General features: G+C 36.0%; 1 long non-coding RNA gene across 3 annotated transcripts in view; it reads left to right on the plus strand.

The window, feature by feature from the left end:
* Positions 1-24463, plus strand: part of LOC138915359 (uncharacterized) — a 426364-nt gene that overhangs the window by 264228 nt on the left and 137673 nt on the right. The window contains exons 3-4 of one of the 3 annotated variants that reach the window (XR_011421189.1): positions 1236-1422; positions 13648-13776. This is a non-coding gene — a long non-coding RNA (uncharacterized lncRNA). The remainder of the gene's footprint in view (positions 1-1235; positions 1423-13647; positions 13777-24463) is intronic. The other 2 variants (XR_011421191.1, XR_011421190.1) reach the window with 2 other exon arrangements.

A 24463-nucleotide genomic window follows, 5' to 3' on the forward strand; every position in this document is an offset into this window, starting at 1 on the left:
AGGCTCCTCCCTGGCTCAGTTTTCAAAGGCTATAGTTAGCGAAATTTTAGGCCTACAGTAAAGCTTCCTTATCTGATTGGGATAATCAACACTTCCCCAGTGGTGATTAATGACTAGATTTCTACAATTTGAGATTTGGTTTGAAAAGCAGTATTCTCAGGGGCACAGGAAGGTGGGCACAGATGTTAGCTCAGGGCCAGTCTTCCTCAAAAAAGAAAAGTATTCTCAGAGACAGAACTCATTGATATCAATCATTCCAAGTAATTTATGATTGATATCTATCTAGTCCCTCTGAAAAATCAAGTTTTGCATGAGGCACTGTGGTGGGGAGGGTGCAGTAGACATTCCAATAGGGAGGGGTGCCATGGAGTGGGCAAGGGGTCCTGCAGAAGTGACAGATTAGACATACTGATCAGAAATTGTCTGCATCACAATTTGGCTGGTCTTGGCCTTACCGAGATCTCACATGCCTCCTGACTATTCTTGCAAAATTTGTCTATTTTGGCAAAAACATATCCCTTAAGTTTCTTGAGGAAAGGAACAGTATCTTACTTAACTTCGATTTCTTAGCCCAGGTCCTCACACATAGTACGTTCTCTATATACGTTTGTGGAACAAATAGATAAAAGAATGAATGGTAATCTTAAATAGTGTGGGTTGTATGTAGAAATTCTGCTATAGGAAATATTCTCCACAATAAATCAAGCATCTGAGGATGAAGGATCCATATTTTATAAATGCCAATTATTTGTATAGGATAATACCTCATATGCAAAACCTTATGTTTTATTTTCCATTTCGTCTCATAATGTGCTAGTAGGATAATTTAAATTTTTAAAATATATACATATCGTTATGTATATATTTTAGAGAATGAATCATCTCCATTGATATTAAGAAAGAATATAAGAAAGTAAAAAGAATGAAATTCAACAGGGGAAAACTTACTTTTTTAAGACTTCACTCCGAGAAAATAAAGTAGATGTGAGATGATGATTAATAAAATCTGATGCCATAAGCACCACATAAAAAATAATTTATGCCAATTTAATGTTAAAGCAATATAGTATATAGGGTCATTTTTGTTTGACAGTGACGTAAAGAAAATCTAACTTGAAAGGCTCAGTTAAACCTCAGTTCATCAATCTTTTAGGTTTTCTTTTCACGTAATATCTTTCTCCTCAATGGTTTTCTTCTTCTCTTTCTTTTTATTAAGCTATTTTTCTTTTCAACAGATTCCACAGAAGGTGCTTGAGTGAAATCAGTCGTATATGCATTTGCTTTGTTTGGTCCTGCACATATTTTTAGGAATTTGAATGGGGAAAAATCATCACCTTAAGGAAAAAGTCAGAGCTACACAATACTTTATCACTGTCAGTATCGTTTTCATCTGACGATTGGGCCTGCTTTGCTCCCCAAACGGTAAGCTCATTTCAATAGCCTGTTCCAAAACAGAGCATCAATAATTAATGTTTAATCTGCTATTTTGCGTTTGGCTCAGAAACAAGTGTATACATTTCAGATTAGCATTGAGGAGTTCATACGAGTTGCTAAAACCTATCACTTTAGAAATCGCTTTCCCTTCCTCAGTATGTGTCTCCTTTTTTCTTCATTTTTCTCTTGTTTGTGAGTCCCACTGTTTCTGATTTGTGTAAAGCAGCTAACATCTATCAACTCATTTTTCTGTAAGTATATTGAAAATAATTTATGTGTCTTTCCCCATACATTAATTTTTCAATCTGTTGGTAACCTGGGCAACTTTATTAACTTTGTTTCCACCGCCATTTCCTAAAACATCATAACTCGCCAGAGTTTGTCATCCCCTAAATTTCCTAAGATGTGTATTTTCCTACAGCACTTTCTCACTGTATGAAACAGCTTTAAGTAAGTATGCAGTAGAAGCAGAATGCAAGAGAATAGGGGAATAACTTAGAAGATTTAAAATGAAGTCTTTATATTCCACATTGTTTTCCTATTAATTACATATTTGGAGTTTAGCATCTATAACAATCCAGCAGTCTGTGGTGGCCTATCTGAAGAGCCTCACAGTTGTGAAAGTGTTGCTCAAGATGCATCGATGTACATCCTCGCGACACTGTAAACGCAGAGCAATTTAGTGACATAAATCACAATCCTCTAAAATAGTTAAATTCTTATCATAATAATTCTAAATCTGGAGTTATTTCTTAAGGAAATAATCCTCAGTGGAGAAAAACAGCCTATACTAGATAAAATATGAAATACTAATTATAGCCTAAATTGGAAGGAAATTAAATGTCCATTTTCAGGGAATCTTGAACTATGATTTATCCATTCAATGCAATGTTATGCCACTTTTATATACATTTCCCAAGTCTGTTTGTTTACATAAAATACATACTACACAATATTAATTGTATTGCCCTAATATTTCCATTAGAACACTGAAATTAAATATTCAATATGGTTACAATTACATTTTTTCAAAGCCACACAGAGTGAAAAGAATGAAAGAAATTTCCCTAAAAAGTCTTTAAGTGATAAGTGGTTTTCTTTTTTCACAAGTAACTTCTAAATAGCTTTTTGTGAAGGCTTTTCCTAAATCTCTCTTTCTTGACCTTTTCATAGAATTTATCAATGTGAATTATTTCTCTCTTGCTTTTTGAGTAAACATCTTTCCTGATTTTCGTCTGGTTTACTCTCATCACTTTGCCATTCTCCTCTACTCTGCTTGCTAATTTACTTGTGTACCCTGAAAATGGAGCTTCCAAATCTATAGCTTTTAACTCTATTTTATGCTCTATCCATGTATTTCCTTTTTTTCCCCAGGTTTATTGAGATATAATTGACTTCTAACATTGTGTGAATTTAGGGTGTACAATGTATTGATTTGATAAGCACATATTTTGCAAAATGATTACCACCATATCATGAGCTAACACCTGCATCGTGTTATATAATTACAATTTCTTTTTTGTGGTGAGAATTTTTAAGATCTACTCTGTTGGCAACTTTCAAGTATATAATATAGTATTATTAACTATAATCCGCAGGCTGTACATTCAGTCCTCAGAACTTTTTCATCTTATAACTGGAAGTTTTTACCCTTTGACCAACATGTTCCCTTTCCCCTACCCTCTCGGCCCCTGGTAACCACCATTCTAGTCACTGTTTCTATGAGTTCAGCTTTTCTAGATTCCACGTACAATTGATATCATATAGTATTTGTCTTTCTCTGACTCATTTCACTTAGCATAATGCCCTCAAGCTCCATTCATGTTGTCACAAATGGCAGGAAATCCTCCTTTCTCATGGCTGAATAATATTCCACTGTATATTTATATATAGCATCTTCTTTATCCATTCATCCGGTGAAGGACACTTAGGTTGTTTCCATATCTTGACTTTGTAAATAGTACTGCAATGAGCATGGAGGTGCAGATATCTCCTTGAGATTCTGTTTTCATTTCCTTTGGAAATACCCAGAAGTGGGTGCGCTGAATCATATGGTAGTTCTATTTTTCATTTTTTGAGGGACCTCTATACCAACTATACGTTTTCCATAGTGGCTGAACCAATTTATATTTCCAAAAACAGTGCAAAAGTCTTCCCTTTTCTCCAGATCTTCACCAACACTCATTATCTCTTGTCTATTTGATGAGAGCCATTCCGACAGGTGTGAGGTGATATCTTATTGTGATTTTGATTTGCATTTCCCTGATGACTAGTGACGTTGAGCACCTTTTCATGTACCTTTTGGCCTTTTGTATGTCTTCTTTAGATAAATGTCTATTCAGGTCCTCTGCTCATTTTTTAATCTAGTTTTTTTTTTGCTATTGAGTTATTAAAATGTCCATAGGACCCAAAGCAATCTTCAGATTCAATGCAATCCCTATCAAAATTCCAATGGCATTTTTCACATTGTTCAACAGTAAAACTGGCCAAATAGGACAACAGTAAAATTTGTATAGAACCACAAAAGACCTTGAAAAGCCAAAGCAATCTTAAGAAAAAAGAACAAAGCTGGAGGCCTCACGCTTCCTGCTTTCAAACTATATTACAAAGCTATAGTAACCAAAACAGTATGATAGTGGCATAAAAACATAGATCAAAGGAACAGAATTGACCCCAGAAATAAACCTACGCATATGTGGTAAGTTAACTTACAATAAAGGAGCCAAGAATATACAAAGGGGAAAGGATAATTTCTTTGATAACTGCACCTGGAACTAATATAATGTTACGTCAATCACATCTCAAAAAAAAAAAAAAAATTGGCATCAAGAGTAATCCCAGTCCCATATTCTGAAACACCCCAAATTGTGCTTTAACCTGATGAATGAAAAGATGAGAATCACCTTTTCATTCTGAAAAACAAAAGCTAACAGAGAACTTCTAAAACTATGAAGAAAAACCTGAACTGTTTAAATCTGGATTTATTTACCAAATCACTAAATAATATAATGTAAATTTCACTTTCAAAATACTTATTGAGTCCATATATGCTTATCTCCACAGTGGCCAGTCTAATTCAACACACCCTCATCTTATCTGGACTAGGCTTCTCACTGGTCTCCACTCTCTATCGTTCCTCTGCTCTAGTCCACATTCCACATACATTCAGTGTTTTCAAACTCAACTTGGGCCCAGGCCAAGACGGCAGGCTAGGCACACATGTTCACACTAGGTCTGTCCTGAGACACTAATTAAAATTATTATAAATAAATGTACAAAGAACAATATGATCCTACAATTGAAAAATAGAAAGTCGTCAATGAAGGAGAGATTTCAAGTAATTCTGGTGAAGTGAAGCTAAGAAAACATCACCTAGAATTCTGGTGGGCGGCCAGCCCACTCAGCAGATGACCAAGGTGACTACAAATTCAAAGACCAAAAGCATAACAGAAGTTAAGAGTGAGGAATGGAGATGAAAACAGACGTATTATTTGAAGGCTTAAACAGAAAAGAGGCAATGATTCCACTACTCTCCCAGGCCCTAGAGGAAAATGAAAGCCACACAGCATCTAAGACCCTGCGAAAACAATTGATGGTTATCTTCTGAAAAAGCAACAAAATAAAACGAAACTGGACTAAACTGAAAGGGTAGAGCTAAGGCAATTTTAGTTCCCCAGAGTAGCATGTTCTGAATTCTTGCCTTTAATAACCTCACTAAAATAGGCTGCTTGTTCCAAAGTCAGGCGTCTGTTGGAAATTCTGCCCACAAACACACGAACACTACAATCACCCTTTGTATTACCTTATATTAAATATGAATGCATGACCAGGAATTACTAGATATTTAAGGAAAACTTGCATCATGGAAAAGAATGATCAAAACAAACAAAAAAGAAACCATTGATGGGAGAAGATGGACATAATTCAACAAACAAAAATTTTGAGGAAAATTAATTAGTAAACTCAATGCTCTGAGAAGTACATTTAGAGACCAAGAAGATTTTCTTGAAAAACAAAAAATGCAATTACCTAAATAAGAAAAGACTAACTAATTATGAAAGTGTTAGAAGATAAAGCTGAAGAAATCTCTTTAATATAAGCATATATATTATATAATTTATATCATTTATCACATTATGTATCATTTATTATATTATATATTACATATTATATGTTACATATTCTATATTACATACATCAATCAAGGAAATTTTTTTACTTGGGAGATATCACCAACTAACAGAAGTTCAAGAAAATAGTACAGGTGGGAGAATAATAGAAGATAATTTACAAAAGCTGAAAGGAGGTATTTGTCATCAAAATAAAGATTCCATAAATTATTGATCAGAGTGGATAAAAATAAGTGGCCTACACTCTGAAATGTCATATTACCAATTATAAAAAGAAGATTGCTGAAATATTCTAAAGAGGAAAAGAAAAAACAGATTGCTTACAAATGGACCTCTTTGAGACTGCAAACAGAAGACACATCATGGCTGTTCGAAGATAAAACAGCGCCTTAAAAGATCAGAGAGAAAACAATAGAAAACCTGGAGGCACCAGATTAGCAATTAAAAGTGAGAAGAGAATACTTTTTCATCCTGCAAAGGCTAAGAATTCACCTCATCCACACACCTTGTGCTATTAAAGATGTACTTTAGCAAAATGAGGGGCAGTAAAAAAGGACCATAGAGGTCTGATGTACAAAACCCAAGAGGGAAATTCCAGAGGCCACTGTCTACAGGCATATATCACAATTTCTTCAGCTTTGAGCAGGAGAACAGAAGACTCCAGGAGAAATCTTTGGGGAAAGTTTTATCTACATCTATATGATTTACATAATATTATATGGCTTGAGAAACAGAAAGAACGGAATATATCATATTAAAGGCAAAATCATAGCAAACACTTCAAGTGTTACTATGTGTCAGGCACTGTTTTAAGCATTTTATGTATGTTAACTCATTTAATCATCACAATAACTCTACAAAGGCTACGCCATTAGTATCACTGTTTACAGATCAGGAATGTAAGTTCATAGCTGGGATGTGTTGAAGCTTTGATCTGAAATCAGGCAGTCTGACTCCACAAGAGCCAAAGGAAAATTTAAAAAGAAGAAATCAAAACAAAATAAACAAAAATTGTAAAAGGCACAAAGAAAAGAATGCATTCATAGCATACTACTTGACTCTGCAGCAAACAATATTTACAAAGAATATCTAAACGTCATTAACCTTTAACTTTATAATTGTTTGCAGGAACCCTTATCTAACATTGCCATAGAGGGATAGGAATTCTCATTTGACTTCTTTAGCGTGAAAAATAAGGGAGAAACACTCCAAGATTCTCTCCATTCCTCACTACTGTGTAATTTATCTGATGGGCATGCTTAGCTGTTTATAAGCTGTTTATGCTTATTCCAGCATTTTCCTCTTCCTCCCCGTCTTCTTCCCTCTCCCTTTCAGAGAAGGTTCATCTTGGTTGGCCTTCTCTCTCTCCACGCAGTTTGCTCATATTAGGGCAGTCTCTGTTCCTCGGGGAAGGTCTATATTTGTTCTTGTCTGTTCTGAGTTAATGAGCTTTGGACTCCTATTTTCCAGTATGCCTTCTATCAGCAGCACAGCAGACATTTCAATCTCCTCCTCCTCCCGCTTCTTCTCCTTCTTTCTCTCTCTCACACACCTGATTCCACACTCGAGGGTAATAAAAGAGTCCTAATTACTCATCCTTTAACACCCCAAGAATCACCATATATCATAATATAAAAGTGCAAATATGAAATTTAAATATAAAAAGTGCAATATAAAGTACAATAAAAAAGCACAAATGTGGGGGCTGGCCCAGTGGTGCAGAAGTTAAGTCCACACATTCCTCTTCGGCAGCCCAGGGTCCGCTGGTTAGGATCCTGGGTGGGGACATGGCACCACTCATCCAGCCATGCTGTGGCAGGTGTCCCACATATAAAGTAGAGGAAGATGGGCCTGGATGTTAGCTCAGGGCCAGTCTTCCTCAGCAAAAAGAGGAGGATTGGCAGCAGACATTAGCTCAGGGCTAATCTTCCTCAAAAGAAGATAAATAAAATAAAAATGAATTAAAAATAAAAGCACAATTGTGAGATGTGGAGACATAGTAATGAGATAGGATAGGTACCAGAAAGAAGAGAGTTGTTAATGCTCTTAAAAGTAGGGAGTTGAAAGACACTGTAGTTAATTCCATAAAATGGTACAGCTATATTTTAACCAATATTCATGTTTTCTGATCTTTTGGCAGCCCCACTCTTAGAGGCACTTTGTACATCCAAGTTCTGAGCTTCCCAGAGTCCCTGAATCAGCTGATTCTGTGCTGTCCCTGGGGCTGACTTCACTGTCCTTTGCTCAGGTCTGCCAAGTTAGTTACTACTTCAGTCTTCGGCCTCCAGCTTTCCAAATATTGGTGCTCACCTCTTCCCTCAGGTTCTGTTTGCCTTTACAGATTTAGGTCTTTATGGCAATTCCTGTTACTGTCATTTTCACGGTCTCTCAAGGAGTATGGAGGTAAATAAGTCTATTTGGTCTGCCATGTTTAATTTGAAGTCCTGCCATTAGTTTCGAAACTGTCTATATTTGCAGTTTAGAAGTTGTCTTTGTCTCTGCCACAAAATGGAATTACACTCTTTCCTTAATTCCATTCCTATCCACTTTTGGTTACGTGATCCATTGTTTCAGCCACTGTCTTATCAAAACTCCAACTCTCTTGCTCTTTTATTCTGTTAGTATCTACCCAGCTAAACACCACTATTTTCTCTTTGCCTACACCCAAATGACACAGGTAATAGAGAAGAATGAATAAATAAACAAATACAACTAGCTCAATAGAGAAGAATGAATAAATAAACAAATACAACTAGCTCAATAGTGTTATAATTTGCTCATCAGAAATATCAGCTAGTGTCATGATACTGACCAGCAAGTGTAATTGGTCTTTTAAGTAATTTTTCTCTTTCCACCTCCAAAAATTATATTTCAAACTTTGGCTGATCTCTTCAGCTTCAAACTCCGCTACCTCTTTTCAGTTTCTTAGCACACTCAGCTATGACTTATTTTCAGAGAAAATGAAAGTCAGGAAAAAAGACGCTAACTTCTCAAAACTAAACAAAGTCACTTTTCTTAGATTTACCTCCTACTCCTTGCCCCTATTCTATTGCCAAATGTAGTAGAGAGTTTTCAGTCCCAATTTCACTTCCTCTTTAAGCAGCACTTGAGAAAGATTCCCTTTCTTTATTTCTTGGAAAAAGAATGACTTTCAGCTCTTGCTTTCCATGGAAACCCACTGTGGTTTTCCTCCCTCCAACTTCTCTAATTTCTAATTTGCCGAGTGTCCTTTCTCTTGTTGACCAATACATGTCGAATACTTCGGGGTTTCTTTCCTAGTGTCTTTACATTCCTAATCATCCACTCATTCCCACCATGATCTCATCCGTTTGCGAGACTTAACAGCCAAATCTTAATCTCTGTAGAAGCGTTCATCAACCCCAGACCCATATACAGAACTGTGCTGTTCCCTTACTAACATTTTACTTCCAGGCTACCATTGTCTGCCACCTAGACTCTTCCTTAAATTTGGTTCCTCTGAATCACTACTGGCTTGCTCCAATCTGCTCTCCACAGAGCTACTAAAGGGACCTTTCAATTCAAATCTATCCACGTCACTCCTATAGTTAAAAGCCCCAGTGGCTGCTCTTTGCCTCTCCATTAAAGTCCACACTCCTAAAATGGTTTTCAGGGTCCTTCCTGATCCAGACCCTCATGTTATTTACAGTCTTACGCTTTACCACCATCCTTTGAGATCTCTCTCTGCTATTCATCCTAGATTTCTTTCAGTACATCAGAGTAACTCCCAATCTTTCAAGCACAGTGTGGTGGATGCTGTGAGGTGTTACCCAGGTCCCATTCTAGGAAAGACGGATTTATACTTTAGCTCCTGAAATTGCCACCAGTACATGTATCTGAACTGCCAACCCTCTTTAGGGATTGCATCAGCTGAAAAGAATTGGGTTGAGGCGGGGTGGCCAGAGTAGCCAGCATCCAATTATTCACTGATGGTGGGGTATAAAAGCTTGACTTCTAGGCCCAACTCAGGACAACTCCTAGAGGTCTTTATACTTCAAAGCCCCCAGTAGGATTGGAAGAAGAGGCTTCTGTTGAGACTGCATCACAGTTTGACTTCTCCTTCTGCCCATTCCTTGCTGTACCTCTTCCCTTCAACAAACGTTAATGCCAAGAGCACTTCCTAACATCCTGCTGCAGGCAGAGTCCATCTCTCAGGAACGCAACTTGTGACGAATAATGTCACCCCTACTTAGAACATTATATTTTACTCCCTATTTTCCTCACTGACTTCTCACTGCATGTGTCATTTTTCCATGGAGACATTCCCTGATTCCTAGGATTGGGGAAAAGTCCCGTCTGTTGTGATGTTATAGCACTTGTACTTCCCCGCTCATAATTCAATTATTATCCCCATCACATATTCAATTATTTGTTAATTCTGCATTCTCAACTGGATTTAACCTCCACCTCTCTCCACCTTCTATGCTGGTCTTCCTCAGCTGTTTATTTCGTAGTTCATGCTGCCTCCTGCTTCTGGTCCTCACACTACCATTGTGGGCTTCTGGCCCTTTCCTGTAACACTTTTTCCCACCTCATTCCATTAAGCTAACTCTCCCTGTTCCTTTTCATCTTTGCTTAAAAAATACCACGCCAGAGTTTCCTCCATCCCACTTGCAAATATTTACTTATACCTAAATATTAACGGCATGCTTTTATTCTCTATGTCTCCAAGAATGCAGAAACTATGTAAGATTTTCCTCCTACTTTATCCTTAAGTCTTGACAGAGCTTCACACTTTATGGATGCTGAGCAACTGATTAACTTGAGGTCTTTTTCCTTGCCACTCACATAAATATTGCGTTACTTTGGGATACATGCCTCTGAGAAGGAAGCATCCTTTTTCAGATCAACTCATTTATACACAGGAATGTAGTTTTTATATTGATGAATAAAAGATGGAGGTGGGAGCAGTTGAGGGTTATGGGCAGAGGCGACTGCTTCCTGCCACTTCTCAGAGAGATCACCTCTCCAGGGCTCTCATGTAGTTGACACACGCAGTGTCCCCTCAATACGGAGAGATGGTAGGGCGGTACAAGAACAGAGTAAAGCTGTTTATGTCACTGTTACTCCTAGTGGACTTAGTTGGACTAAAATAACTGTCACATTTCAAATTTGTTACACTTGATAACATATAATTCTTAGATTTAATATTATATGAAGTTGTCTTTTGTGAAAATTCATCAATTAGTAAGAAATTGGGAGAGGCCCAAACTTCCCTGTAAGTTCTAGAATTTGGTGGTATAATTTGAGTTTTATAAATGATATTATAACTTCAATGCGTTTACATTATGCATGTTTGCTTTTGAAAAATACTTTTATTTCTGTTTTTCACCAACATTTAATCATATTTACAAACTTAAGCATTGAGGATATCTGGATATAGAATGCCCGATTCAATATTTTTTTAACCTAAAAAGTTTGCACTTATTGCTAAATTATATGCTTTGACTTAATGTTTGAGATAGACTGTATTACTTTTTGTATTTGCTTACTCTGACTTGATTGGGAGATAATTATACTTTTCTGCACCATTGATGTCAGTCTTGGGCACATGGTTTATTATGGCCAATTCAATGTTAGGGGAACTTTAAAGATTCAGTGTATGATTTGTTCTGTCCTCCTTTTTTTCTTTCCTTCACAAGACAGGCAGAGAGTTCTTCAAGCCTGGATCTTGGAGTAAAGGGTGATTTCTGATGAATATATATATATATATATATATGCATATATATTTATATTTACAAATATACATATATAGAGAATGTGTATATATGCACATGTATAAATATAAATATATTATATAGAAATATAAAAATATAAACCTACACATATATATTGTATAAATATTATATACACACAGACACATGCATAAACATGCTGACTTTCAAATGTCTTGGAACGAAACCCAACAGAAACAGAGCCTCTTACAGTTTGGGAAGTGTTTTATTATTTTGTCAGAGACCTTAAGCCTACGATCTTCTCTTGAAGTGTAGAACAACGATGCCATTCACAGACTTAGAGAAGATCAGCACTAGGCAGGCTCCTACAGAAGAACAGGACCATCCCACCTGGGGACGGTGTTCTCTCGTGGGCAGCATCTCTCTCAGTTAAGCTTTTCGACTACAGCAGCAATGGGATTCAATGGAGAACAATCTGTAGTCCCTTTTTTAGTCTCTTGCTAGTTATCTGGTTGGCTGCTGTTGCCTTTTTCCAGGTTACATTTTAGAAAATGCAGGGGGAGAACCTGTAATCTTTGGAATGACTATCCCTAGAGATCATTCTTTCAATTTGCCCACAACATTCAAATTGCATCAAAATATGATTAACAGGGTCATTTTGATTTTCATTAGTATAACACAGTGCAGCTAACAATAATTTTGGGTTGAAGAAAAGATCAAGTCAGTTTGAAATTCTACTTTCTATGGCAGTATTGAATATATCTCAGTAAAATAAATTTAGTATTAGATAGATGTGTTCTGAAAATTATTGAGCCATTTCCCAATGAGAAGTTCCTTGCCTTCACCTGAGACAATGTTCTGTGCCCCCAAATCCTGTCCTTCTCTCTTGCAAAGAGAGCTCTTTAGCTCTCCACATTTTTACAGGAAGTTAAATTCTTGTCTTAAATCTGCATTCCCACTACTTACTAAGCTCTTCTGGGAAAGAAAAGAGACACTTTTGCAGGTTTTCTACCCTTGAGGCATACCAAGGCCTGGAGCAGAGTTGAATTAGAATTTTTTCTTTAAATGATTTAAATACTTGGTCAAGGCCCCCTAGGACCCTAGTCTCTATAGACAGAGGGAGCACCATGTAAAAATGAATCCTCTTCATCAACAGAAAGCCCAAGGATTCTTTAGTTGTTTTTTTTTTGAAGAATAACCGATGTACAATATCCTATTGGGTGTACATCATAGTGATTCGCTATTTATATACATTATGAAATGATCACCACAATAAGTCTAGTTATCATCTGTCACCATACAGTTATTACAATATTATTGACTATACTTAATTCATTCTTTTTTCTTTAATAATATGTAGATAAGGAGACTTGCCAAGGTCACATAATCTTTAATAATAATATTTCCCAATTTTCAGTATATACATTATGACCATGCATTTAAAAATATTTATCAACCCTTCTCACATTTTTTCACCTTTTGAAGATGAGGAAACCTTGGTTCTCTATGGTTTAGGTAAATTGACCAAGGTCCTTAAAAAATCAGAGGGTAGACATGGGATTCTAAACTAGGTCTTTTTAGCTAGGAAAATACATGAGAAATGGAGAATGGGTGACAATCTTGATTGTTACTATCTAGATTTATGGCTGCTGGCATTTCTTCTAACAACTCTGAGCTTCAGTTTAATCATCTAGAAAATGTGAGGATTAAAGTAATCTCTAAGGTCTATCTAAATTCCAAAATCTACAATTTTTCAGTGAGATGTTGTATTGTAATTCCTGCAGAAGTTTATCTACTGCTTTATTTTTTTGAGCTATACTCATTGCTTATCAATATTTACCAGGCTATTTAAATATGCTAATTTAATCAGAGCATAATATTTAGGGGAAATCACTAACGTGCACCTGACATCATTCTTTCTCAGACTACATTATTATGATACTCAGACTTCAATCTTCTTTAAGTATAGATTTGCTGCCATAGGAAATTGTAAATTCTCTTTCGATACAGGAATGACTTCTTGAATGATGTATTTTAAATACTAATCTTTAAAATCCTTTCCAAGCTTTTAACATAAACATGATTTTAAACCTTTGGGTATATTTTCCAAGGTGCTACACAGGCTTAAAATGATGGAACATTCAGACTCTCGTTCTGCTTACTGTAGGTGAAAAGAACAGTAGGTGAAGTGCCCCAGGGTTAAAAGCCATATTCAGTGACTTAGACCGCACACACGCTTCTTCAGTGTTATGAAACCCTGATAGTGTCCTTTCCACACAGGGGAGATGATCTCCAAACTAAGCATAAAGTTTACTAAATAGGCATAATTATTCATATATATTTTTTGCAAATGGTAATAAATATTCTTTTCTTTCCATCTGTTTTTTAAGCCAGTGCCTAACCAGGTTCAACGAATTTGCTGCTATCCTGAGACTGATTCTCAGTAGACACAAAGGACTGGCGCACACACTATCATATGGCAGGATGCGATGGAATGGGAAGGTCCTCATTATTTCCAAGTAAGTGATTGTAGCGATAGCCTCTTAAAAATTGTATAATCGAAATACTGGCTGTGTATCGCTTCAAGCAGGCAGGCTTTGAAATGGATTAAATAGACATCTTTTTAAAATAGAGAAGCATATTTCCTGATCTCCTCCGTGGCAGGCATCTCACATGATTGTGATTATTATAATTTAGCAATTACAGGACTTTTAAAACGGATTGTGCTTAAGCCAAGAACTATTATTACCACCATATTCTGAATTAAGAATCAAGCACAAAGATTTCATCAGTGAGGCCTCTCAGCCACTCTACCTTCTGTTAATCTGAATACTACAAGAGGAAAAGGTCAAGACCAACAACTATACATACTGAATAGCTGTTGAACACAGCAAGAGATGCTATTAGAGGCTGGATACCAAGACCGCAGCCTGAGAATGCCCAGCCACCGGCGGCTGTGGAAGTGAACGTTCCCAGATTTAATTAAAACTATCCATGAAGATACTTTGGACAATGAATCAGACACCATGACAATTACCACAGGCTTTTTGTGCTTGGATGACAGAGGAAAGCTATCATTCAGAAAAAATATATTAAATTCAGAAGATAATGCTGTAGAGCAAGCTTTTACTGAGTAAAAACTGAAGGCCTTTTTGCTATTTGCTGAATGCCGTTCGCCAGGATGGGAATAGATGGTAGTTCAAGTGGTATTCTACAACCAAGTGCTTATTTGCCAAATATTTTTTATAGCATTCAACAACATCTGTATATATTCTGGGGCATTTGATAGTAATTAAATTTTAATGCATATCTAACAACTTCTTTCTCTGGGCCCTTGCAATGAGGAAAGGATTGTAAGTTACTATTTATAATTTTTATGGAGGTACTTTTTAAAAGAGTATTTCTAAATAACCACCAATTGCTGTCTTGTTACAATGCTTTTCAGTCTTTAAAGTACAGTAAAGCGTAATTCCCTATAATAACATATTTTCAGAAGTTATGTGATAGTAAATACAATTTTTAAAATTCATTCCCCTGATACGTTATTCTGTTTCTGCTGTTTCTACAATTTTAATATATTTAAATCATAAGAAGTAGATAAGAGAAGCTAACAATTAAAATAGAATCTGTATCCTCTTAATTCCATCTCAGTTATTTCAATTAAATGAGTTAAAATAGAAAATAAAAGCAACTCTTATTTCAGAGAACATACAAAAGATCAATGTTGCATTGACTTTAGCATTATTATTATTTTAAAAAACCATTTAATGTTTTATAGTTATGCAGTATTATGAGCAATGTAAAAAACCTATGCACTGCACTGAATTCAAATTTTTTTAGAATTATTCTTAATGGACAAAAATATAGAGGAGTGAATTATGCAGATTTATTTGTATAGAAACAAATCATTTTCTTTTAAACCAAGCATAAGCTGCAACAAAAATATAATCAAGCACTATTTTGTAATATGAGAAGTTAGGACAGTGAAAAAAGTGAGCATAAAAACACTGGAATATTCACTGATTTTGAGTTTTTCCCTTTTTTGCCTTTCCGTTTTACAGTAGTAACAACAGTGTCATTTTACAAACATCTTAAAGGAATAGTGGGCTGTTGTCTTGTAACAAAGATAATGATAGAGACCTGCCGTTACGCCGGAAAAGAATGATACGGGTGTATTCATTTGCTCAGGTTGCCGTAAGAAAGTTCCACAAACTGGGGGACTTAAATGACAAAAATGCAGTGCCTCACAGTTCTGGAGGTCAGAAGCTCAAAATCCAGGTGTTGGTAGGGTTGGTTCCTTTAGAGGGCCATGATGGAAAGATTGTTCCCGGCCTCTCCCCTGGGCTTGCAGGTGGCTGTCTTCATGTTCACATGCGCTTCCCCCTGTATGTGTGTCTGTCTCCAAATTTCCTCTTTTTATGAGGACACCAGTCCTACTGGATTAGGGTCCACCCTTATGACCTCAGTTTAACTTGTATAACTCTGGAAAGACCCTATCTCCAAATGAGGTCACATTCTGCAGTTCTGGGGTTAGCACTTCAGCATATGAATTTTGAGGGACACAATCCAATCCATAATGATGGAGTTTTACCCTGTCCTTTTTAATAGTTTTTAGATCTTACCTGGGATTCTGAGGATTTCTTGAAGTGGGTGGTTATGTCCATATTGCTATTCTCCTGGCTTAAAAGCCTGACAGCACAGTAAAAAGCATTTATATGGTTCTACTGATCCCCTTTTATTTTACTCTACAGAGCCCCTCACCTACAGCCCATTTAGAACATCCCATTAGAATATAAAGAACTCTTTATGTTTCATCTGCTTTGTAATTGCTTCCTTCCAATATCCTTCAGAATTAAGCATGTGCTCCCAAACACCAGGAAATATTTCATCTTTAAAATATAAATAACATCAATAATGAAAAATAAATGGATTACTGTCTCAGAATTTTAGAAATATCTGCAAACTAAAGATCTTTTTATATATAAGAAAACTTATTCTTTACACATATCCTCCACAAGAAAGCTGCAAAGTTGTCAACTGTATATTCACTTTAAAAAAGTCAACATATAATAACACAAATTTTTCTCAGATCTTTGATAAAATGGGTGAGTAAAACAGAATGGTACAAGGTTGCTTACATGTCGTTAAAATTCTTTCAAATTTCATGCGGAATTATATCTGTGACTTTTTTAAACCTTCCATTTATCTAGTTTCCTGCTTTACATAGATGTGATAGTCAGTATTTAAAGCAATATTTGAAAACAGCATAGCATAGTCATAAGATGTCACCTCTGCAAGCACACATATCTTCAATTCCCAGAAGACCTGGGGCAAGTCACTTAACTTCCCTGAGCTTCAGTTTCATCTTGTGTCAATTTAAATAACAATGGATTTAAAATATTTAGAAGAGTGCGTGGTCCATGGTAAGAGCTCAAGGTGTGTTCGTTGTTTTACTTTTGAAATAGAGCTCGATTTTTCTACTTCCTTAGACTGTAATTTTCTTTCTCCTTTCAGTTGTACAGAGATCACACACAATTGTACCATGGGCATATGAAGTAAGGCCATCTACGTGAATTTAACATTGGAGATGGTATTGAGAACACACATTCTGACAATAACAAAAAATAGCAGAAGATGATAAGAATTAGACACCAGTAGGGAGAAGTTTCCCTTTTTTACTTTTAAAAAAGAAAGTAGCTATAAGAAAGAAAAGAAACTCTTTTATTACAGCTTAAGTGTCAACAATATGTGGTATGAAACAAGGTCAAGTTTTCTCCAAAGAGAAAACATAGGCAATAAATTCTATGGTTTATTGAAAAGGTAAGAACCTTGCCAGAAAGAGGCTTTATACTTTGCACATAAGTATCACTTGTTTTATTTTGAACTCATTCTATTGTACCTGATATAAATGTCAAATATGTGACATAAATGTAAAGACTTTAAAAGCTCTCGTAATATAAGATCACAGCTGGATAGAATTAGCCGGATCAAATTTTCAATGCTCAACGACATTTATGGTAGAAATGGTATTTGAATAGAGAATTCAGAGGCCTTATCTTGGAATAGAGAGTTAAAATGAAGTTAGGTAACAAATTAAAATTAAACTTAGTTATAAATAATTCTAACAGGATGTCCAACAATGTTTTCCATCTTGAACTGAGAGGTTAGTCAAATAAAATAAATTCAGAACAAAATCAGCTCAATTCCTTTAGACAAAGCATGAGAAAGCAGCAGAATTTTGGCCTTCTTTCTTTGATTGTATTTCCTTCCCACTTCTCACATCTTGACACTAGCAACCTCTTTGAATAATGAGAATGCAGTCTCACTATTGCTGTCAGAGTTGCTTTCCCCAGCGTTTGTCAGTTTGTTGACATAAGCACTCAGATTTTTCTGTTCCCGCTGTATCATAAATACAAACGATGGGCAAAGTCTTTTCACAGGAAGACTCACTGAACAAACCGTGTGGCTTTTTTAATTAACAAAAGAAGACCTCAGCCCTCACTGATTTGTGGTTAGGCCAATAAGGCATCTTGACTGTAAGCTGCGTGCTTCAGCAACACAAGCCCCTGGGGAGGAGGAAAGGTAAAGTGGTTGCATAAAAGTCAATATGCAGGGCGTCAGGAAATGTTTATGAATGGATAAAGAACTGAGAGTATAGGGTAGAGATTGGGTTCCAGTATCTGTTATCTTGTTGATTGCCATGTCAATTTGAATGACCATATTATTTTAGATGATTTGCAAAGATTAATCATCTGTCACACACAAAGTTAGGATTTATTTTATTTCAATTTATTTCATCACTTTGTGTTGTTAATTGACTATTTCAATTTGAGAATTAAGTGGCTTTAATATACGTGGAAGCTAGTTTTGCTTGCTGACTTTTTCCATTCTCATTTTAACTAGTATTTCGTTATGGTGACTGTTAGATTTAAACTGACTTATTGACAGATTATTTGCCTAATGTAGATGTTTGTAGACACTCAAATCTATCCTGATAACCTATGAAAGCATACACTCTTTCACACTTGGGGGCAGTTATTCTGACACCCCTGGTCACCTGGTTTCCCCAAGCTTTCTAAAGGAATGGATTACACAGTCAACTTCCCTTTTACCTGGCTACCACCCTGACACTGTCTAGACATCACCTTTCTGCTCTTACAGTTTGTGGCCAACCATTTGGTGGTCAACATATACACATCAACTTTCATCTGGGATATGAACTTGTGAAGGATGAATCCTTTATCAAAACAGCGAATGATATTAGCAAGAGACTGAAGGTGAGCTCTAAAGAGAAAGAAGAAAAACTGGCTGTGGAAGTCACAGTCCATTTTGGCTGATAACACTTCTGAAGAAAAGGACACTAGAGTTGTTAGTCTGAAAGAAAAGGTTCCTAGCAACTCTTGTTCCACCTATTTACCACTTGACTTCGAGCCTACAGATTCTTCCCTTGTTTCCACTTTCTGTCAGAAATCCTCTTGCAAGGGAATTCAGTTTGACACTCCTTATGTACAAGCATCACTAATTTCTCCAATGGGAGTTTCTCATCCCACACAGAACTAAACCACTCTGGTATGTGTCTCTGTCCCCAGGCTCTACCCGAAGGAGGCATGTGGTGATGAACACCATAAATTCCTTTTGGCTTCCATGAAAATTAGATCCAAATCACAATAACTCATATTGTTGTAACTAGTATTTTAAGCATTCCTTAAAATATATTTGAAGTGGTTACACTTCTTTTCCCTCATTGCTTCCTTTGGTCAGTTATAAAAGTAAAGAATACAAGACTTCATAATTGTCACTCACTCCTACAGTAATATTTTAATAATCCACTTTCATGCACAGAAGAAACCAGTCTCTTAACTGTAAAACCCTTTCAAATGGACATTAAGCTGTACTTAAATCAGATCCGAGTTTGTATTATATAAAATTTGATACTAATTAGACTGAACTACAGAAAAAAGGTCATTTTTTCACTTTTCATAATCATAAAATTAAATCACGGTCATTGAAGAAAATGTGTATTCCTTTTCTTCATTTCTTATACATGGACATACATGGTATACACATATTTCTCAATATTGTATTACATATAAAGTTGTGTGTCTTTCGTTTTCACTTGATATTATATTGCAAACACTTCCAGATGTTTTTTACAGCTTCTGTAAATCTTTCCTTAATAGCAATGCCTCTTGATGGCTATGGATTCTGGTGGCTGGCTGCTGGCGACAGCTCTGAGGCTGTCTAGAGGTAGGATCTTCTCTCTCTGTCTCTAGCCACGTGAAGCAGCGCCTTATTCCCTTTGATGGACCTCCCAGGGCCACCACCCACTGCATCCTCTCTAGCCTATTGCTTCTAGTGACAAGTACTGTGCTGTGCATTTCTTTCAAATCCCCTAATGGTGCACCCAGGAAACGCTTCATATAACAACACAAAATTGTATATTCTTACTTTCTCAGTTTCTTTTTTTTTCTTCTTCTCCACAAACCCCCCAGTACATAGATATGTATTCTAGTTGTAGGTCCTTCTGGCTCTGCTATGTGGGACGCCACCTCAGCATGCCTGCGCATAGGCTCCAAACTGGCAAAACCCTGGGCCACCAAAGCAGTGCAGGTGAACTTAACCACTCAGCCATGGGGCTGGCCCCTCAGTTTCCTTTTGCCTTGTGTAAACTTAAATCCTGGCTCAATGATATTTTAGATCATGGTGAGATTTTTTTTGTTCCCTTAAATGTATGTTTTCCCAATTCTGCCTTTGTACAGCCAACAGTGATCTCGTGGAAATTTCTAGATTGAGATTTTACATGGATTTGGCAGTAACCCCACCTTTATCTTCCTGTACACTCTTTGCCTATTTCTCATCTTCCTGATAAAGTGCTATGTACACATGGAATTCCAAGTACATCCATGATTTTCTCATAGTTACCCAAACTAGATATGCAAACCAATGTCTATGAATTACCTGATTTTACAACTAGCTTTTCTTTCAACAGATGGTACCCTTGAGAGGTCAGCACTTTTATGACAGTCTCTTATGTTTTCTGGAGTACTACTGCCATGGGTCTTTGTAAGTGATCCTGTCTGAGAAATGTAGGGATTTCAACAAGCTCTCTGCTGTTAGCATTTGAGAGAACAAGAAAATTGAATGAACCAATAGGCTCCAAGGAGAGGCATAAATACACATCAAATTTTGCACATTAGTAGTAAAAGCTACCAAGCATTTATGATGCTTTTAACTAGGTGTAGCAAGAAGGACATATGAAATAGCCTAAGCACAGCAAGAGCAGAGATTTGTGTCTGTTTGGTTCACTGACGTATTCTGGACACCTAGAAGAGTAGCTGGCACAAAACAGGCATCCCCAATAAATATTTGTTAAATGAAGAAATAGTGGTTTAAAGAATTTAGTTCACTAGAATCTTTCAAAGAACTCTGGCAATTCTTTCCAATCCCTCTGCTTATCATTTGTATTTTCTTGTCATTTGAAATATAGTCTACCTTTGCTTAAAGGAGGTAGGAAAAGTGTCCCCTTTCTGTATGGCCAAATAGACCAATAGCCATCCACAAACATCTGTAGAATAACCCCCATAGCACCTAACCATTGATCTTGTTCTATACATAGTCTACTTTTGCATGAAATATCTTTGAAAGAAAATATATGAAAAAGATGGACAAATAAGTTGTACCCATTTTCCAAAATATTTCTAGCCTTATGATATTGCCATATAAAAGGAAAGTCCATTTCCCACTTCCAGATATGCTGTTCATTATTTCCAATTAGACTTTTATTGCAAGTAGACACTCTCAGAAATTGCTGTCACATTTCATATTAATACTACAGAAATAATTTATTATGTACAGAGCACCCCAAAGTAGTAACATTCGCACTATTACTGTTGAATTATTACCTAAATGCATTTGATTCACTGTTTATAAGTGTTATAAATTGTCTTGCTATTCTTATGCAATATTCACACATGATAGTTATCTATGAGTCTTGAAAATAGTCAACTTTCCTAGTGACTTAAAGCAAACAAACACCTTGGTTTAAATTACTTTATTATTAGCACTCCTGTATGAAGAAGGAAAGAAGATAATTTTTTTCTGATGGGTAGAATCAATTTCTTTTACTTATGTATAAGTTCCTTTCATTTCTATTCACATTAAAATTATTCGTGCGGAGTCTTATTAAATAAAACTAAAGAAACGTGTCATTTTTGGGTGACTAAATCAAAGACACACCTTGAGATGTTTGCCCTCAACAACAGCAACAAATAAAAAAGACAACACCACTTACAAACTTCCACTAAGAAAAAAACAGCCTACAAGGAGATGAAAATGAACGAGGATACAGTTTTTCCTCTGCTCAAGATACTGTAAAATAATGTAAGTTGCAATGAAAATAGAATTATGAACCTAGAGTCATATGTCTAATCAAGCAAGAGAATCTAAAAAAGACATTTTTAGTCAGACAAAGACACAGACTCCTGCATGCCTCTGTTTCTCAATCCACATTTGTTTCATTTTCTTCCCTGGATATCTGCTTCCTCTCTAAGACTTTTATTTTCTGCTTCCAGATAACTTTGACTTGTAACGTTCCACTCTTTTCATGGCATTGCTTCTGGCCTCACCTCATCGTTCATAGATCCAACTACAAATATCAGCTCAATTCATCTCTGTGTCTCTTAGTTCAAATTTCCGTAATGACAGAAACTATTTGACTCAACCTAGATCAGGTGCCTGCCTTTGGTTCCATCAACGGTAGGCACAGGGACACCTGATATCAACATGCCCATGTCATCTATGGGAAATAGGAGTGGGGGTTACACATTATTTTAGTAGGGGGTGAAGCAAAGATGAATATATTTAATAGATCTAACCACTGACAATTTGATGTGGCAGCTTAATTATGAAAGAAAACATAGACTCTGGAATTAGAGGGGTCTGGCTTGCTTGATAACTTTATGTTCCTAATTGCTTTTATAAAAAATATTATTATAGAGGTAACACTGGTTTATAACACTATATACATTTCACATGTGCGCCATTTTGACTTCTGTACAGACTACACTGTGTTCACCACCAAAAGTCTAGTTTCCGTCTATTACTGTATAAATGTGCCCCTTGACCACTTTTGTCTTCCCACCACCCTCTTCCCTCCAGTAACCACCAATATCTTCCCTGCATCGCGTGGTTTTTTGTTATTGTTCGTTTGTTTTTATCTTCCACATTAGTGAAATCATATAATATTTGTCTTTCTCTGTCTGACTTATTTCACTTAGCATAATTCCCTCTACGTGCATCCATGTTGTTGCAAACAGCAAGATTTTACCTTTTTTATGGCTGAGTAGTATTTTAATTCCTAGTGTTCAATGATAAAAACATCTAACTCCTGGTATTGCTACAAAGAATTATATAATAAAACACTTGACGTGTGCAACCTTAAGTCTAAAATATAATAGTTAATTAATGGTAGCTTCCTTTCCAGACATCAATCAACTAGTCAATTTAAGCTCAAACAAAAATCATCTGTTCTTGCAGAAATGATTTAAATCATTGAGAACAGAAGATTTGGAGAGGAGGAACTGTGTTTTTGGAGGAAAAGTATATTGAAGCCAAAATTTACCCTGTAAATTTTGTACCCCCAAAACAATCCAAATTCACAAAAGCATTTCCATTATTGACCTAGGGAGTCAAGAGCTTCTTAATTGGGTCAGAGATAGATAATAAATAGATAGGTAGGTAGGTAGATAAAGATAAGCTGGAATAGAGATTTACGTATGTGTCCCATAGCTTTCAAAGCCTTCTCTAATCATGTCCACTCTCCTCAGTCGACTAGTTTTCTCACTGACAACCAATATGTTTCCGCCACCCTTTGGTTCCCTCAACACACAAAGCTACAGCCAACTTATATGCATGTTCCCTTGGTGTTCTACAAGTCCAGAACGGGTCCTTTTCTTTAATTAGCCAAACATTACTCATGCTGTCACCCTAAACCAAGTTTAAACTGCTTAAAGAAATATTCTTCTAAATACTAGAACTTCTACTCACCTCGCCTTTCTCTGAACTTCAGTATTCAATGACCATGTGATGTATCACTCTATCATCTTCTATCTCTAGTTGCTTGTCATGCATGACTATTGTCTTCCCAACTATAAAGAACAATACATTGCACCCAGCTTATACACCACATAGCTCCTAGTTTAATGTAAAGAACATCATGGGTATTCAATAAATTTCTAGTTTTTATTTACTCTACTCTCTTCAATTTTTAAACAAATTTTTTGATAAATAAAACTTGATATATTACTGACAGTAATTATGTAGAATTCATCCTGCAACACAAAGTAAATATCAGATTCCCAGTGTGTCATAACTACTGAAATGTAATTCAGATGAAAACTCCCTCAACACTTACTAGCCCAAAATACTACATAGCTTTCTACATATTTATATCAAGCTAAACACTTGGGTCATTTTACAAAAGACAAACATTATTCAGAGATAATAATTCATAGACTTCACTTAATTAAAAATTATTTTTCCCGGTGACTATAAGTAAGCATAATATGTTAACAAACAGAAATTAATCTGTTAAAGTTGAAACCACAAGGAGTAACTCTTGAATAAGAGCCCATTGCCCTAAAAGTCAGAGTAGCAATTGCAAGAATTCTAGTATACTGCATGCACAATTGTGTAACATTGCTTCAAATAAATTACACTATTTTCCCTTAAGAATTTGTAATAATGTTCAATAATAAATAATAACCTGTAGGGCAAGTATAAATGGAGGTGGAATGTAGAGCAGTATTTTACCAGAAACTCCACTCCACAGGCTAAATTGATCTTTGCTGATTGCTTTCGCCTGTACAATTTGCTTCTGCAGACAATAGCATAAACTCCAACCCTACTCCCCCAACACGCCAACCTCAATTGACTTCTCTGTTTACACTACTTGTTATTAGACACTAAGAAGAGGAACTCTATATTCAATCAACACTGCAATCTCTTGTATAAGTCCCTTCCAAAAATAATGCGATCTATTAAGAGAAAAACATTACCATTTCATGTAATTAAAGGCCCTGTGACAGCAGATAAGAGTTTAATCTCGTAGCACTTTAAATCTTTTTGTAGCCATATTTTTTAGGGGGTATAACCAAGACTCAACATTCATACTTCTCAGGAAAAATTTCACAAAAGTAAAAATTTTAG

Source organism: Equus caballus, chromosome 9 (genome assembly GCF_041296265.1).
Source record: "Equus caballus isolate H_3958 breed thoroughbred chromosome 9, TB-T2T, whole genome shotgun sequence".
NCBI classification, from domain to species: Eukaryota; Metazoa; Chordata; class Mammalia; order Perissodactyla; family Equidae; genus Equus; species Equus caballus.